The sequence below is a fragment of the Prionailurus bengalensis genome, chromosome A1, assembly GCF_016509475.1.
Source record: "Prionailurus bengalensis isolate Pbe53 chromosome A1, Fcat_Pben_1.1_paternal_pri, whole genome shotgun sequence".
In the NCBI taxonomy this organism is placed as follows: Eukaryota; Metazoa; Chordata; class Mammalia; order Carnivora; family Felidae; genus Prionailurus; species Prionailurus bengalensis.
This window is the reverse complement of record NC_057343.1, coordinates 30,881,222-30,897,366: the sequence shown is the minus strand read 5'-3', so window position 1 is coordinate 30,897,366 and position 16,145 is coordinate 30,881,222.

The window sequence follows — 16,145 nt, the reverse complement described above, 5'->3', positions numbered from 1 at the left end:
TTGTTGGAGGGATTGAGATCTTCTGGGAGCAGGGCCATCTCAGGTGAGAGCTGGGGAGTGGGGATCCATGGATGTGGCTCTGGAGCTGGGGGCCACCCCTTTTGGGGTGGAGAGCACTATTCCTGCCAACACTGTTGTCTCCAGGGCTAACTTAGGGTGCACTGAGACAGAGGTGTGTGTTTGTGAAATGGGAGAGAAAAAGCAACAGGTGGTGTAAGCACAGAGGGGAAGGGGCCCCTTTTGTGGAGAGACAGAAAAAGGAACAGAAAGAGAGGCTGTGGATGTCCCATGGTGGGACTTCAGGGACAGGAAAGCAGACTCCCAGTGGAAGTGGGACCCCCTTACACCAAACCTTGCCCCTCCATACCTGGTAACTGCTTATCTATTGGAGCGAGATTGACATTGACCGAATCAGGTGACGTCTCCTCCAGACCAGCACAGCCACCCGTCCCAGGCATCAACAGACAAACGTCCTGTGGTTTTGTATGTTAGTCTGTGTTGTTTTTTTTTAATTATGATGATGATACTGATGATGATTATCTCTTTCCTTTTCTTCTCTTTTCCCTTCTTCTTCTCTCAACCTTTTTTCTTCTTCCCTTTGGAATCAGACTCAGTTTCTGATTTGATTTTTGGTCAGTTCTTAAAATATATATATATGATATATATCGTATATGTATATAAAATATCTTTTTTCTTTCTTTCTCTGTTCTGTTTAATCAGGCATTTTTACTCTATTCTTTTTACACTTTTTCTGTACCTCTTTTTTTATTTTCCCCCCTCTCTCTCTCTCTCTCTCTCTCTCTCTCTCTGGATTAAGCATTATAGTTTCTTTGATTCCATGGTTTTTGTTTTGTTTTGTTTTAGGGTTTTTTTGTTTTCCCCCCTTTCATTTCTTTGTATTGGATAAAGTTCCCTCTCCCTTTTTTCTTTTTTGCAGGATTACTTCAACACACAAATCAAGGCACACCTGGTGGAAGGTCCAAACAATCCACCACTATGAGCAGTGGGATAGAACAAAGATGCAACAACAGAGTGCATGCAACACGCTACACAAACCTTTCCTGAAGTGATAGGCCCTGGACAGTGTATCACCCTTTTTTAATATAGTAGCACTCACAGGTATAAGACACATAACAAGCCATTGAAACACACAAAAGACAGAAACCTAGCCAAAATGACAAAATGAAAGAATTCTCCTTAAAAGAAATTCCAGGAAGAATGACAGCCAGAGAATTGCTCAAACAGATATGAAAAATTTATCTGAACAATAATTTAGAATAATATCCAAAAGACTAATAGCTGGGATTGGGGGGGATTAGGGATGTCCGGGTGGCTCAGTTAGTTAAGCATCCAACTTCAGCTCAGGTCATGATCTTGAGGTTTTTGAGTTTGAGCCTGCATCAGACTCCATGCTGAAAGCTCAGAGCCTGGAGCCTGCTTTGGATTCTGTGTCTCCCTCTCTCTCTCTGCCCCTCTCTTAACGAAGACTAATAGCTGGGCTTCAAAAAATCATAGGAGACAGCAGAGAATCTATTGCTGCAGAGATCAAAGATCTAAGAAATGGTTGTAAATGAGATGCAAAATAAACTAGATGCAGTGACAACAAGGGTGGCAGAAGCAGAGGACAGACAAGATGAAATAGAAGATAAAATTATGGAAAATGATGAAGCTTAAATAAAAGAAGGAAAAGAAACTACTAGGCCATGAGGGGAAAATTAGAGACCAAAGTGATTCAATGAAACAAAATAGTATCTGTATCATAGGAGTTCCAGAAGAAGAAGAGTGAGATAGAGAGGCAGAAGGTTAATGTGAACAAATTATAGTTGAGAGCTTCCGTATCTGGGGAAGGAAACAGACATCCAAGTCCAGGAGGCACAGGGAACTCCCTTCAAAATCAACAAAAACAGGTCATCACCATGACATATAATGAAACCGGAAAAATACAAAGATAAAGAGAGAATTCTGAAAGCAGCTAGGGACAAATGGGCCTTAACCTACAAGGGTACATATATAAGGGTAGTAGCAGACCTGTCCACTCAAACTTGTCAGGCCAGAAGGGAATATTCCATGTGCTGACTAGGAAAAACATGCAGCCAAGAATCCTTTATCCAGCAAGGCTGTCATTAAGAATAGAAGGAGAGATAAAGGCTTTCCCAGGCAAACAAAAACTAGAGGAGTTCATGACGACTAAACCAGCCCTGTAAGAGATCCTAAGGGGCACTCTGTGAGTGGAAAGCAGCAAAGATTACAAAGGACCAGAGACATCACCACAAACATGAAACCTACAGATAACACAACGGCACTAAATTCATATCTTTCAATAATCCCTCTAAATGTAAATGGACCAAATGCCCCAATCAAAAGACATAGGGTATCAGAATGAATAAAAAAACAAGATCCATCTATATGCTGCCTACAAGAGATTCATTTTAGATGTGAGGACACCTGCAGACTGAAAGTGAGGGGATGGAGAACTATCTATCATGTTACTGGAAGTCAAAAGAAAGCTGGAGTAGCCATACTTATATCAGACAAACTAGATTTTATTTTTTTAATATGAAATTTATTGTCAAATTTGTTTCCATACAACACCCAGTGCTCATCCCAACAGGTGCCCTCCTTAATGTCCATCTCCCATCCCCCATCAACCCTCTGTTTATTCTCAGCTTTTAAGAGTCTTTTATGATTTGCCTCCCTCCCTAACTTTCTTTTTCCCCTTCCCCTCCCCCATGTTCTTATGTTAGGTTTCTCAGGATCCACATAAGAGTGGAAACATATGGTATCTGTCTTTCCCTGTATGACTTATTTCACTTAGCATAACACTCTCCAGTTCCATTACATTGCTACCAAAGGCCATATTTCATTCTTTCTCATTGCCAAGTAGTATTCCATTGTATATATAAACCATAACTTCTTTATCCATTCATCAGTTGATGTACACTTAGGCTCTTTCCATGATTTGGCTATTCATGAAAGTGCTGCTATAAACATTGGGGTACAAATGCCCCTATGCATCAGTACTCCTGCATTCCTTGGGTAAATTCCTAGCAGTGCTATTGGTAGGTCATAGGGTAGATCTATTTTTTTAATTTTTTGAGGACCCTCCACACTGTTTTCCAGAGTGGCTGCACCAGTTTGCATTCCCACCAACAGTGCAAGAGAGTTCCCATTTCTCCACATGCTCTCCAGCATCCATAGTCTCCTGATTTTTTTTTCATTTTAGCCACTCTGACTGGTGTGAGGTGACATCTCAGTGTGGTTTTGATTTGTATTCCCCTGATGAGGAGTGACATTGAGCATCTTTTCATGTGCCTGTTGGCCATCTGGATGTCTTCTTTAGTGAAGTGGCTATTCATGTCTTCTACCCATTTATTCACTGGATTAGTTGTTTTTCAGGTGTGCAGCAGACAAACTAGATTTTAAAACAAAACCTGTACCAAGAGATGAAGAAGGGCATTATATCATAATTAAGGCATCTCTCCATCAGGAAGAGCTAACAATTATAAATGTTTATGCCTCCAATGTGGAAAAACCCAAATATAAATCAACTAATTAGAAACATAAATACAGGTATAGTTAATAATACCATGATTGTAGGCAACTTTAATACTCCACTTACAACAATAGACAGATCATCTAGGCAGAATATCAATAAGGAAACAACGACTCTGAATGACACATTGGACCAGATGAACTTAACAGATATATTCACAACTTTTATTCCAAAAGCAGCATAATACACATTCTTCTCAAGTGCACATAGAACATTCTCCAAAACAGATCACATACTGGGTCACAAAATAGCCGTCAACAAATATAAAAGCATGGACATGATACCATGCATATTTTCAGATCACAACACTATGAAACCTGTAATCAACCACAAGAAAAAATTTAGAAAGCCCCCAAATACATGGAGATTAAAGAATGAATGGGTCCTACTAAAGAATGAATGGGTCAACCAAGAAATTGAAGAAAAAAATTAAAAAAAAATATATAAAAGCAAATGATGGGGCATCTGGGTGGTTCAGCCAGTTTAGGTCCAGCTCAAGTCATGATCTCACAGTTCGGGAGTTCGAGCTCTACATCAGACTCTGTTGACAGTTCAGAGACTGGATCCTGCTTTGGATTCTGTATCTCCCTCACTCTCTTCCTCTCCCCCATTTGTGCTGACTCAAAAATAAACATTAAAAATTATTTAAAAAATATGAAAGCAAATGAAAATGAAAACAAGACAGTCCAAACCCTTTGGGATGCAGCAAAGGCAGTCCTAAGAGGAAAATACATTGCAATCCAGGCCTATCTCAAGAAGCAAAAAAGGTACCAAATACAGAACCTAAACTCACACCTGAAGGAACTAGAAGCAGAGCATCAAAGAAACCCCAAAGCCAGCAGAAGAAGAGAAATAATAAAGATTAGGGCAGAAATAAATAAAATAGAAACCAAAAAACAGTAGAACAGATCAATGAATCTAAGAGCTGGATTTTGAAAGAATAAACAAAACTGATAACCCCCGAGGCAGACTTCCCAAAAAGAAAAAAAAAAGGACCCAAATAGATAAAATCACAAATTGAAAGAGGAGAGATCACAACCAACACCACAGAAATGCAATTATTAGGGAATACTATTAAAAATTATATGCCAACCAACTGGACAATCTGGAAGAAATGGACAAATTCCTAGAGACCTACACACTACCAAAACTCAAAAGGGAAGAAAGAGAAAACTTGAACAGACCCATAACCAGTGAATAAATTGAATCAGTTATCAAATATCTCCCAACAAGTAAGAGTTCTTGTCCAGATAGATTCCTAAGGGAATATAACCAGACATCTAATGCAGAGTTAATACCTATTCTTCTCAAGCTGTTCCAAAAAAATAGAAATGGAAGGGAAGTTTCTACACTCGTTCTATGAAGCCAGCATTACCTTGATTCCCAAATAAAGACCCTACTAAGAAGGAGACCTACAGGCCAATATCCCTGATGAAGACAGATGTAAAAATTCTCAACAAGATACTAACAAATCAAATTCAACAGTATATTAAAAGAATTATTCACCATGATCAAGTGTGATTCATTCTTGGACTGTAGTGCTGGTTCAATATTTGCAAATCAATCAATGTGACAAATCACATCAATTGAAGAAAGGATAAGAACCATATTATCCTGTCAACAGAGGCAGAAAAAGCATTTGAAAAAATACAATATCCTTTCCTAATAAAAACCCTCAAGAAAGTCAGGATAGAAGGAATATACCTTAACTTCATAAAAGCCATAAATGAAAGGCCCTCAGCTAATATCATCCTCAATGGGGAAAACTTTCCCCAAGCTTTTCCTGAAATTAAGAACACGACAGAGATGTCTATTCTTACCACTGTTTTCTAACATAGTGTTTGAAGTCCCAGCTTCAGAAATCAGAACACTAAATGAAATAAAAGGCATACAAATTGGCAAAGAAGTCAAACTTTCACTTTTTGCAGATGACATGATACTCTACACAGAAAACCCAAAATACTTCTCCAAAACTTGCTAGAACTGATTCATGAATTCAGCAAAGTCATAGAGTATATAATCAATGTACAGAAATCAGTTGCAGGCATCACAATCCTGGACTTTAGCCTATATTACAAAGCTATAATCAACACAGTAGGTATTGGCACAAAAACAGGCACATAGACCAAGGGAATAGAATAGAGAACCCAGAAATGGGCCCACAGATGTATGGCCAAATAGTCCTCGACAAAGCAGGGGAGAGTATCCAATGGGAAAAAAAGACCATCTCTTTAGCAAATGGTGCTGGGAGAACTGGATAGCAACCTGCAGAAAAATGAAACTGATCCACTTTCTTATACCATACACAGAAATAAATTCAAAATGGATGAAAAACCTAAATGTGTAAGAGGAAACTATCAAAATCCTAGAAGAGAAAACAGGTAGCAACCTCTTTGGCCTTGGCTGCAGCAACTTCTTGCTTGACACATCTCCAGAGTCAAGGGAAACAAAAGCAAAAATGAACTATGGGGACTTCATCAAGATAAAAGGCTTCTGCACAGTGAAGGAAACATCATCAAAACTAAAAGTCGACTGATGGAATGGGAGAAGATAGTTGCAAATGACGTATCAGATAAAGGGTTAGTATCCAAAATCTGTAAAGAAGTTAACAAATTCAACACCCAAATAATAAATAATCCAGTGAATGGGCAGAAGACATGAATAGACACTTCTCCAAAGAAGACATCCAGATGGCCAACTGACTGACACATGAAAAGATGTTCAACATTATTCATCATCAGGGAAATACAAATCAAAACCACACCGAGATACCACCTCACACTTGTCAGAATGGCTAACATTAACAACTCAAGCAACAACAGATGTTGGCGAGGATGCAGAGAAAGAGCATCTCTTTTCCATTGCTGGTGGGAATGCAAACTGGTGCAGCCACTCTGGAAAACATTTAGAGGTTCCTCAAAAAATTAAAAATAAAATAACTCTGACCCAGCAATAGCACTACTGGGAATTTATCCAAAGGATATTAGAGTGCTTATTTGTAGGGGCACATGTACCCCAACGTTTATAGCAGCATTATCAACAATAGCCAAATTATGGAAAGAGCCCAAATGTCCATCAACTAATGAATGGATAATAAAGATGTGGTATATATACACAATGGAATGCTACTCGACAAAGAAAAAGAATGAAATTTTGCCATTTGTAACAGTGTGGATGGAACTGGAATGTATTGTGCTAAGTGAAATAAGATAGTCAGAGAAAGACAGATATCATATGATTTCACTCATATGTAGAATTTGAGAAACTTAACAAAAGACCAGACAGGAAGGGAAGGAAAAATGAGTTACAAACATAGAGGGAGGCAAACAATAAGAGACTCTCAAACACAGAGGACAAACTGAGGGTTGATGGGGGAGGGGAAGGTGATGGGTATTGAGGAGGGCAAACGTTGGGATGAGCACTGGGTGTTGTATGTAAGTGATGAATCATAGGAATCTACTCCTGAAGCCAAGACTACACTTTATATTACTTAACTTGACAATAAACTAAAAAAAAAGTGGGGGGGTGGTCTATATATGGAATGTTACTCAGCGATCAAAAGAATGAAATCTTGCCATTTACAATGACATGGATTGGGCTAGAGAGTATTATGCCAAGTGAAATAAATCAGTCAGAAAAAAAGACAAATATCATATGATTTCATTCATATGCGGAATTTAAGAAACACAACATGAACATATGATAAAATAAAAAATAGAGGCGAACCAGGAAACAGCCTCTTAACTACAGAGAACAAACTGAGGGTGGCTGCAGGGGATTTGGGTAGTGGGATGGGCTAAATGGGTAACGAGTTAAGGAGGACACTAGTAGTGATGAACACTGGGTGTTGTATGTAACTGATGAATCACAATATTGTACACCTGAAATGAATATTACCCTGTATGTTTACCAACTGGAATTTAAATAAAAACTTGGAAAGATGGGGAGGAAAAAAGAATAAAAAGCAGAGCCAGCTCTCTTGTTTTAGTCCAAAATTTTGCCGTTAATTAAACCGTGTTGTTTTCATGTCATCATATATAAAATGGCAATAATAGCACATGCCTCACTGGAATCTTGGGAAGATAAAATGGGCCAATAAATATAATGTGTTTAAAACACACTGCAGAATACGTACTCAAGCCATATGAGCTGATTCTCTTCTGAGCCAGGAGGTGTGATCACAGCAGATCTTCATTATCCCTACTTTATCCCAACCATTCTACCCCTGCCTTCCAAGGACAACTTTACTATATCTAGTATTATATATATATATATATATATATATTTATATTTATATTTATATTTATATTTATATTTATATATTATATCCATATTATATATAAATATATGTATATATTATATATTATTGTATGCATATTATATATATATTTATTTACTTATTTATTTATCCTGAAATGACAAATTCTCAGTAGATTTATGTCTTGTGACTCAATAATCCTGGGAACTTTGTATTTGGAGAGCATCAGACACATTTTTTACAGGGTAAAATAATATTTGTGATATATTGTGGATTTTAAAGCAATATAACCCCACCAAACTTAAAAGAAATGTAATTTGTTTTTATTTAAAAACTCAAGCCCACTTTCCCAGTAATCTGAGTTATATTTCTTAATTTGTATTTTAAACTTTTTAAGATAGAAAATTTCAGCCATATAGAAAACTATAGTGGATGATATAAGGAACCCCCTCACCTGGCTTGAATGAGTATTAACAGGGCCAAACTCCATTCCCAACTGTTTCAGCTACTCCCAGTCTCCAGTATCTCAGCTGTATCCCAAGCTACTTCCCATACTCTCAATTGTTTTGAAAGAAATTCCAGACATCCTAATTATTTCTTTATATATATATATATATATATATATATATACTTAAGCATGATAATCACGCCTAACTTGATTAATTTCTTTTATGAACTGATACATGCTATTCTGTGTCTCTAGAAAAATGCTTCAGTGTTTAAATTTTTTACTTCAAAAATAGTTTATTTGTGGGGCGCCTGGGTGGCTCAGTCGGTTGGGCATCCGACTTCGGCTCAGGTCATGATCTCACAGCTTGTGAGTTCGAGCCCTGCGTCAGGCTCTGTGCTGACAGCTCAGAGCCTGGAGCCTGTTTCAGATTCTGTGTCTCCCTCTCTCTCTGACCTTCCCCCATTCATGCTCTGTCTCTCTCTGTCTCAAAAATTAATAAACGTTAAAAAAAATTAAAAAAAATAGTTTATTTGTACAATTTTTTTCATTCCATATTTCTCTATTATATTTTCCATTCTAATGTCATTGTACTTTTTCAAACAGCTTTATTGAAGTGTAACCAATATACAAACACTGAACTTATTTAACATATTTTAATTTGATGAATTTGTACATACAAGTAGATATGACCCTTTATGAAAATCAAGGTAATAATCCTATCCATTACCTCCAAAAGCTTCCTTGTGCCCCCCCTCCCCAGGCCTTTCTGCTCATAGTAAAGAATAGATGAGATCTCCTCCTTTTCAATTTTTTAAGTGTACAATATAGTATTATTAACTACAGACACCATGTTATACAACAGAGGTCTAGAACTTATTCATCATGTGGAACTAAAACTTTATACCCACTGAACGACTTCTTATATCCCCCCAGCAACTATTATTACTGTCTATTTATATGAGTTTATTTTAGATATCTCATACAAGTGGAATCATGCAGTATTTGTCTTACTGCGACTTGCTCACTTCACTTAGCATAGTGCCCTCCAGGTTTATCCATATTGTCAGCTGCCATTGTCACCTTTTTTTAAGGCTGAGTAATATTCCATTTATGTATATACCACATTTTCCTTATCCATGCATCCATTGTTAGGATTAAGGTTGTTTCTGTATCTTTTCTATTGTGAATAGCACCACAACGAACATGGGAATGCAGATACCTGCTCACGATCCTGATTTCAATTCCTTCTAATAAATGACCAGAAGTAGAACTGTTGCAACATACAATAGTTTTATTTTTGATTTCTTGAGGAATCCTCCACACTGTTTTTTATGGCTGCTGCACCATTTTATGTGCCACCAACAATGTACAGGTTTCCATTATTCACTTCCAAAAATAGATTTCAGAAAAACTGTGAGCACACAAAAAAGATGTAACAAGGATGTTGACTTCCACACGTGGTGCAAAAAACACATCTTAGAAGAAAATGGAATTACGAGTAAACATTATACTTTCTCTACCGACTAAAGTATATTCTAGTAAAAGTAAAGCCATAGATGATATATGAAAACTATCAAAGTAAAAATGTCATGATGGCGTAATGGTAAGAAGGATTTCTTACCTGGTTTGAGAAAGGCTTTCTGTAGAAAAACAAATACAAACAAACGCCATTTACATGAGAGTGAAAACACAAAGAGTATTCTGAATAGCGGATGCTGAGAATTACAGTCTTTCACATTCTCTGCTATGAACAAAGAAGAATTAGATTCTGGCGACAGTACCAAAGCAAAAGGAAATAACGTGACATCCAAAGAGACTCAACCCAAGACAACAGGAAAAAATAACTGAGAAGTCCAAGGAATTGAACAAAGCCTATCTATTCTTGGAAAGGTAATCTGTCAGGATCCAGGTGCACCGTCAGAAGAGGGAAGTGCAAATGGAAATTTTAAAAAAAGAAATCTATTTGCAAATGTCAACCAGAACACATGGCTTAATTTTGAATAATTAAAAATTACCCAGCTCTTTATAAACTATCCCACAAAAGAGACAACAATTACCTAGAATAGAGGAGTGTGTGTGTGTGTGTGTGTGTGTGCACGTGTGCACACGCACACGTATATACGGGGATTATACATAAAACAGAACATTTTAGGACATATATTTGTTGGCATCAGATATATCATTTCTATGGCCTTTAGAAATAAGAGCAGAGAGCCATACTGAGTGAACTCACTACCAAAAAGGCAAACAGAAGAGAGAAATAAATGAGAGAAGGAAATAAAACCAACAGTGAAAAAATCTCCATTCGTGCCAGCTGAGAGATCAGATGTTGTCAAGCACAACCTCAGTTATGGGTAGTACACAATTAAACACTTCATCCAGAACATAGTAGAAAAGACGAAAGGAAGAAGAACCTTGAGAAAAAAAGAAAGTGACCGTTCTGACAGACTTTGAATGGTGTTCCAAATTATAAAGTATGTGTATTCTCAAAGGAAAAATAAGAGAAAATGGAACAGAAGTCATAATCAATCATGCAACAGGAAACAAAGACAAAAACTTCTCTTAATCTGAAGAAGTTCAAGTTGACAAGATAAAAAATGTCAATATGATTAAAGCAACATGTACAATAACCAAGTAGAGCATGTCCTTATTAAAATTTCTAAATTAAGAAAAATATATAGAGCTAAGCAAGCAGAAAAACCAAACTCATACAAGGGTAAAAAATAAAGTTTTAATAATAATTATTTTCTAGAGTATTAAGTTTTTAAAAGGAAAGCATTGTTTCCATAATTTGCTTGATATTTCTTTTATGTTTTTTCTTAAAGTATTTTAAAGGTAACTAACATGTGCAAAGTTAAAAATTCACACTGTATATTAAGGCATAAAATGAAAATTAAGTTCCTTTATTCTCTGGTTCCCTAGTCCTTGACCTAAAGTTAACCAATATTAGCAGTTACTTGTTTATATTCCACTAAAAATAGTATGATAGACAAATTTCATACTTTAAAACATGTTTTTTATAGCATTTACTGTGTACAGAGCACTGTTCTAAAGACTTTAAAATTAGCATCTCAATTTATGTCATTATGTGCTATTGAGCATTTTTAAAATATAAATTCAGAAATATATGGTAGCAGTTTGTTTTACGATATTAGAACACACAAAATTGTGCCATTCTTTTTAACAGTTGTATAGTATGCCAGGCCTACAGCCCCAAATGTTCTGCCCAGCCAGTTTATTTTCATTTATTTCTGAAGTCAACAGAGGACCTTCTTAAATATGCAGCTCAAACAATGTGGAAATTGTGTAAATTCTTGAGAAAATTACTCACATCCACAGCCAAAAACATTTCAAAATCAAGAATGTAATGAGAAGGCCATGTTAACAAGGACTGAAGAAAATATTGGTGTCAATTAAATTAATGGGACCAGTAAGTTTACAACATGATTACCTAATAAGTAATCGTTGTTCCTATTGCCATTTATAGTAATCATCTGCATCAATCTCCTTCATAAATTTTTTTTCTTTTCATTTTTTATTTTTTATTTTTATTTATTTATTTATTTTTTCAATATATGAAATTTATTGTCAAATTGGTTTCCATACAACACCCAGTGATCATCCCAAAAGGTGCCGTCCTCAATGTTTTTATTTATTTTTGAGACAGAGAGAGACAGAGCATGAGCAGGGGGAGGAGCAGAGAGAGAGGGAGACACAGAATCGGAAGCAGACTCCAGGCTCTGAGCTGTCAGCACAGAGCCAGATGCGGGGCTCGAACTCATGGACTGTGAGGTCATGACCTGAGCCGAAGTCGGACGTTCAACAGACTGAGCCACCCAGGCGCCCCTGTATCAATCTCCTTTAGAAGGACCATGCCATGACCATAACACTGCCTTCTGGTAAGTGGTCACTCTGTTCACATCTTCTTCAATCCTGAACAACCTTGAAACCAAGATGTCCCTGTACAGTCACTGGGAGGGAATTCTATAAGATAGGTGGAAGCATTTCTCACCAAATAGGGATATTGCTCAGGAAATTTAAGAATTAAACAGAGTAGAACCAGATAACCTTTAATGTCCATTCCACCTCTCTGATTATATGATAAGCTATCTGTCGTGTAAAACAATAAAATTTTACCCTTGGGCATGCTTGAAAATATATCTACATATATCACTGCCATAATTTTACAGGAAATAGCAACTGCACAAGCTGTGACCAACTCTACATGCCAAGGGATTTAATGTGATATATGACCAGACTCATTGGACTAGACTGCTTTATTGCATTCCCCAGTATCAGCAGGCCAGTTGTCAAGAATCGAAAGTATGTTAAAGCGACTTTAAGCACAAAGCATTAAAGCAGCACAAGTATGTTAAATACCTTTTCACAACCTCTTTCTCTATTTTTTCTACTTGCCCCCTGACATATGTCTACGTTCCCCAATGCATTCCACCATTTACAAGCCTTGTTTATTCTACCTTAATTTGGGTACTTGTTAACACCCCTTTTAGCTTTACTTTGTTGTGAGAATTTCTACTCTTACCACACAGAGTATTCTCTCTTCCTTCTAATATAATTTTTATATCTATCAAAGATATAGATACCTATGGTTTTAGATAAATCAAATAGTTCTCCAAGGTTGGAAATAAAACGTAGTTGTTCTCTCTCTTACCGTCCCAAAGCTGATCTGCATTCCCCAGAGGTAACTACTCTCAGCTCCTTTGACTGTTTCTTCTGGGGTCAACTTTCATGTTTCTAAATAACATGGTTTGCTGTTTCTCATCGCTGCCCCCCACCCCCCTTATAGGTAGTATCTACTGACTTCCTACTATGGAAATTGAAGGCTTAACCCTTTTTCCCTCCTCCCTCCCACACACAAAATTCTTATACCTTATCCTTTAATATAGTTGCAGCTGAGTTTATAATATCATTATTCATATCGTGATTGCCCTTCTTTTATAAATTTCTTTTTGCTTTTCTTCAAAAGATTTTATTATTGCATTAATTAGTCTACATCAGATATAGATATAAACTCTGTCTAAATATACTGAAATATGTAAAGTAGTTCAGAGATCGACTTCCACATAACCTCCTTGTACCTTCACTTTCTGAAATAATCAGTGGTTCTGATTCTTGTGCTTTCTGGTATTCTGTAGAGGGACCAGCTTGCTTCTGAATCTCCTGTACCTCCTACCCTATCCCCCACTCACCCACACTGCGGGCTTTGTTTCTCATTTCTACAATGTTGTGGCTGTCATCTCTCTTTCCTTTTTCCTTGCCCTTCTTGATTTAAGCCCTTTAAAAATCCTTTTTAAGTAGAAATATCAAAGTTTATTCTTTATCTTTTGGAGGCTTGTGTTTTTTGGTTTTTGGGTTTTTCTTTTCAAATTTCAAATCTTCTACCAGGAATAGGCCATGCCTCTCATATGAAATAATTGTCCATTTTTTATGGCAAGTCTTTGGGCATCTTAGAGTCCCATTGTCTTAGAGCAGAATTTCCTTTACTGTCTCTTGATTTTTCACAAGCATAGGGTATTAGAGTAGGGAAAAAAAATTCTCCACATCCACAATAACTAAAGGTCCTGTTTTTGAAAAAAAAGATGGATGAAATTCAATACTGAAAAAAAAAAAAAAACCTGCTCTATTGAAGGTTCCGTTCTAAATACTTTACTGATATTAATTAACTCTATTTTCATGGCAATCCCAAGATCTTAGGGTTTTCATTCCCTTGTCTTCTCTGTTTAATAAAAATTGTTTATAGTCACTAATTAACAGAACTCTGATCCAGCCTCATGTTTGCATATGTGATTTCCAACATCCACTATTCTCCTTCCTCTGGGAAGTGTGGGACCTGATTCTCACTCCATTGTGGTCAGCCTTGTCCCCTCCGCTGGACCATTAAAAACAGCAGCCCAAGGCTCTGACCTCACCCAACCACTCAAAGATTTGCTAATGTGCCCCAAGTTATTTCTATAAGTGATATGCAAAATAGCTGACCAGCCCAGCCAATAGATTGCTTGTTTAAAATATATAAGCATCAATAAAATGCACAAATTAAATTTACAGATACTGGATACCTTGGATAAGAAACAATGTGTCATTATTATTCGACCGTGTGTCAGAGGTAGTATAGTATGGTGGTTCCTGTCCCAGCTCTGCCATTTACCGCCTGTATCATCTGCAGTAATTTATGGACCCTCTCTGTGTTTCAGTTCACCTAGCTGTAATATGGATTAATAACTCCTACCCCATAGTGGTGTAGTAGGGATAAAAGAAGTCAATCTTACACAAATAGCATTTGGAACAGCATTTGCCATATAATAAGTGTTGGCCATTACCTAAACTATTGGCAAACCTCATAAAAACTCTGAAAGGAAGGCATTATTTTACATTTCTTACAGATAAAGTAACAGGCCCCAAGAGAGTCAGTGTCTCCTACATCCATAGTTTCTAAAGTAATAGTCTTTGCAGAGCTCCCAAAATGTCTGTTAGATGAACTGAGTAAGATATCATTTGAGAAAGGAAAGTGTCTTCTCATCATAGTCGAAATCAAAGAAGGAATATGGAAATGCTGGGTTGTCAGTTTAGCCGACCATGAGCCTTTATGTTTTGAACAAATATTCTTCAATAAGAATATTTAAGAGAATAAGAATAATTTACATGACAATTTTTACTATTCAGAATTATTTTCACATATGAAGGCTTAAGGGTATTTTCTGAAATTGAAATACTATGCTTTTTGGTCACACCAAGTCATGCTTAAAGATACATTTTGTCACTGCAAGGTCATGTGTGATCTTACTCCTCCAGTCTCTCTTAGCCTCCTACCTTGCTATGCATTCATGGGCTGTGTATTCCAGTCATACAGGACTTGTCTGTTTCTGCAGCAGGTCTTGCTGACTTCAACCTCAGAGCGTTAACATATGCTGTTCCCTCAAACTAGAATGTCTTCCCTTTTATTCCTTTTAGCAAATATCTGCAGACCTTGCAGGTCCTTCAGGTCTAAATTTTTTTTTAATTTTTTTAACGGTTATTCATTTTTTGAGAGAGAGAGAGAGAGACAGAGCATCAGTGGGGGAGAGGCAGAGAGAGAAGGAGACACAGAATCCAAAGCAGGCTCCAGGCTCAGAACTGACAGCACGAAGCCTGACGCAGGGCTCGAACTCACAGACTGTGAGATCATGCATGACCTGAGTCGAAGTCGGATGCTTAACTGACTGAGCCACCCAGGTGCCCCTAAAATTTTTATCTAACTTGTTAAGAAAAGTTGAGTCCCCAGACTTAGGTAAGCACCCATAGTATACTTGCATAATTCCTATATTTCTGCTTCTGAGTCCTTTACGTGTTTTCAGTTGTTCAATTGATTATATATCAGCATTTGTCTTTTCTGCTAACCTATAACCTCCATGAATTCATCAAACATATCTGCTTCCTTTTCCCACTTTTAAAAATTTTTTTAGGTTTACTTTGAGAGAGAGAGCATGCATGCACAAGTAAGCAGGGAAGGAACAGAGAGAGATGGAGAGAGATGCTATCAAGCAGGCTCCATGATGTCAGTACAAAGCCCTATGCAGGGCTTGAACTCAAGAACTGTGAGATCATGACCTGAATCAAAACCAAGAGTCGGACACTTAATAGACTGAGCCACCCAGGTGCTCCTCTTTCCCCTCTTTAACTCCTCTCTTATCCCCTTTAATACTGTACCTTTTAGCTAAGTAGACCCCAATAAATGTTTGTTGAAATGACCAACAGTCATTTCAACAGGAAATGACCAAATACTTTGTACAATCAGTTACTTCCAGTGCTTAGCTATTTTCTAAAGATGGAAGAACTATGTTTTAAGAAAATAGGCCTGGTAAAGTGAGACTAATTTAGTAAAAGAA